Source organism: Colobus angolensis, unplaced genomic scaffold (genome assembly GCF_000951035.1).
Source record: "Colobus angolensis palliatus isolate OR3802 unplaced genomic scaffold, Cang.pa_1.0 Scaffold79, whole genome shotgun sequence".
NCBI lineage: Eukaryota > Metazoa > Chordata > Mammalia > Primates > Cercopithecidae > Colobus > Colobus angolensis.
Window position 1 is genome coordinate 4,478,549 of NW_012121709.1, and position 3,472 is coordinate 4,482,020.

Here is a 3,472-nt window from a genome sequence, read left to right on the forward strand (position 1 = left end):
CTGGCGTGGCGCGGCGGCCGCGCTGTGGACCAGGCAGCGGGTCCGAGTGCTCTGGGAAGTGTGCGTCTTCGGAGGCTCCCGCCGCCGTCCGCCTTTTACAGAGAAGAAAACTGAAGCACAAAGGGATTAAGTCACTTGCCCGAGGTCGCACACCTGGGAAGAGGAGTCCAGATTCGAACCCGAGCACAGTGAAGCCAAGCTCTTGGACTAGGTTTCACAGTCTTTGCCCAGGGATATTCACGGCTGCCACAGAGGGAGCGCTTACTGTGTTCCAGGCACTGTGCGTTTAATACAGAAATGTGTATTGAGCCCTTTCTCCTAGTTACAGTGTGCACTCATTCATTCATTCATTACATAAATGTTTCCTGAGCTCCTACTATGTGCCAGAATCTGTTACAACTTCCAGGCACTGTGCTAAGGCCGTGTTGGGAGCAGACCCTTCCTCTTGGCGTCATTCATTCAATAACCAACATTTCCCGAGAGTATATGGCCTGGGAGTCCGGAGGAGTGCTGCTGTGAAGAGAGGCTCTCCCAGTCCTCAAGAAACGGATCCCCAAAAAGGTGGTGAGGAGAAAACAATGTCTTCACTAATAAGCCTCCAAACATAGAACAGCTAGCTGTTTCAGGTAGATTAAAAGAGGAAGAGTCGATGGCTGGCACAGTGGCTCACGCCGGTAATCCTAGCCGAGGTTTAACACCAACCTGAGCAATGTAGCAAGACCCCCCGTTGCGACAAAAACCAAAAAAAAACAAAAATTAGCCAGGCGTAGTGGCATGTGCCTGTAGCCTTAGCTACTCGAGAGGCTGATGTAGGAGGATGACTTGAGCCCTGAAGGCAGTGGCTGCAGTGAGCCCAGTGAGGCGAGATCGCATCACCGCACTCCAGCCTGAGTGAGAGACAGAGGCCCTGTCTCAAAAAAAAAAAACAAATAGGGGAAGAGTAGAAAGCAGGGAAGAGATGAGATTGTATAATAAAAGGAGAGAAGTCTTAGACACCTTAACTTAGCTTTGGAACTACCACAAAAATTGATCCTGATTGCTGGCCCTTGGGAGATAATTAGCATAAGGGTGGAGCCCCCATAATGGAATTAGTGCCCTTATAGGAAGAGACACAAGGGAGTCTGCTTCTCTCTCTGCTAAAGACTCATGAGCAACATGTTATAATGTGTATTATCATGCAACGTATTGTTACAATGAATGTCCTTACCTACATTGTTTCACATAATAAGCAGAACAACCACCTAAAGTAGATACTGTTACTATTCTTAGGCTGTAATTAGGTAAAGCTCAGAGGTGTGCAGTGACATTTCCAGTCTCTCAGTGCATGGCTCAAACCCAGGTCCATCTGACTCCAGAGCCCGAGCATGAATTCAGGAGGCTCCTTAGAAAGATGCCTCTGGCTGGCTTTGCCATCCCTCTAATTGCATTACTTCGACCAACATAGTTTAAGTCTTTGAGCCTCATTTCCTAACCTATCAAAAATTGATCCTGATTGCTGGCCCAACAACCTCAGGCCAATATTGAGAATTTCTGTTAAGATATTGTTGATGGCCGGGTGCAGTGGCTCATGCCTGTAATCCCAGCACTTTGGAAGGCCAAGGTGGGCAGATCACCTGAGGTGAGGAGCTCGAGACCAACCTGGCCAACATGGTGAAACCCTGTCTCTACTAAAAATACTAAAAATACAAATATTAGCCGGGTGTGGTGGCGTGTGCCTGTAGTCCCAGCTACTTGGGAGACTGAGACAAGAGAATCATTTCAACCCAGGAAGGAAGTGGAGGTTGCAGTGAGCAGAGATTGTGCCACTGCACTCCAGCCTGGGCGACAGAGCGAGACTCCATCTCAAAAAAAAAAAAAAAAAAAAACCACTCTGTCAACATACTAACATACTATGTTACTTAGGCCTGAGCAATACAAGGGTATAATGCCCGTCATATCCAGGTTCCATATATTTACATCAGAGGTGAAGGTGGTTTTATCCTCCTCACCTGGTGACCAAATTGTCACTCCTCAGCAGGTTTAGCTTTAAGTAAAAATAATAATAGGCCAGGTGCAGTGGCTCACACCTGTAGTCCCAGCACTTTGGGAGGCCAAGGCCAGTGGATTGCTTGAGTCCAGGAGTTCAAGACCAGCCAGGGCGACATGACAAACTCTCGTCTCTACAAAAGATACAAAAAATTAGCTGGGTGCACTCCTGTAGTCCCAGCTACCCGGGAAGCTGAAATAGGAGGCTCGCTTGAGCCTAGGAATTTGAGGCTGCAGTGAGCCATGATCTTGCCACTGCACTTCAGCCTATGTGACAGAGACCCTCTCTCGAAAAATCAAATAATAATGATAAATCTTTCAGAGCAAAATCTAATAGAAACATGAACAAAGGACTTAGACAGTTTACAGAATAGAGAAGACCAGCTTTTAAATGCAGTCATACACTGCATTTCGGGCAACAATGGACCACATATATGACAATAGTCCCATAAGATTATAATACCATATTTATACTGTACTTTTTCTAAGTTTAGATGTGTTTAGATACACAAACACTTACCATTATGTTACGACTGCCTACAGTATTCAGTACGGTAACATGCCGTACAGGTTTGTAGCCTAGGAGCAATAGGCTAGACCATTTAGCCTAGATGTGTAGTAGACTATCTCATCTAGGTTTGTATAAGTACACTCTATGATGTTTGCACAATGAGGAAATCACCATTATTACATTTCTCAGAACACATCCCCATCATTGACACTTGATTGTATATAAAATGATACTCAATCTCACTCATTGTTATGGGCTGAATGTTTGTGTTCTCCCCAAACTTCGTATGTTGAAACTCTACTCACCACCGTAAAGATATTTGAAGGTGGGGCCCTTGGGAGGTAATTAGCATAAGGGTGGAGCCCTCATGATGGAATTAGTGCCCTTATAGGAAGAGACACAAGGGAGTTTGCTTCTCTCTCTCTGCTGTGTGAAGACATAACCAAGAAGACGGTCCTTACCAGGAACTGAAATGACCAGCACCTGATCGTGGACTTTCCAGCCTCCAGAACTGTGTGAAGTAAATGTCTGTTGTTTAAAGCCACCCAGTCTATGGTAATTTGTTATAGCAGCTGGAGCCAACTGACATACACTCATCATAAGAAAAAGCAGAAATTAAAGCCACAAGAAGTATTGACAGTGTTTTAAAAGCTTAGATGAATGTAGAGAGAAGTAGGACTCTCATACACCGCTGGTAGGAATATAAATTAACACCATAGCTTTGGATGTCCATTCAACTAGCATCAAAATCTGTAATGCACACACCCTTTGACCCAGTTGTTCAACGTCTAGAAGTTTATGCAACAGAGATACTTGTACGAGTGTATAAAGACATGCAGTGCAGGGTTATGAACTATAGCATTGTTCGTAGGGTACAAACTAGAAACATTTCCAGGCCGGGCGCGGTGGCTCAAGCCTGTAATCCCAGCACTTTGG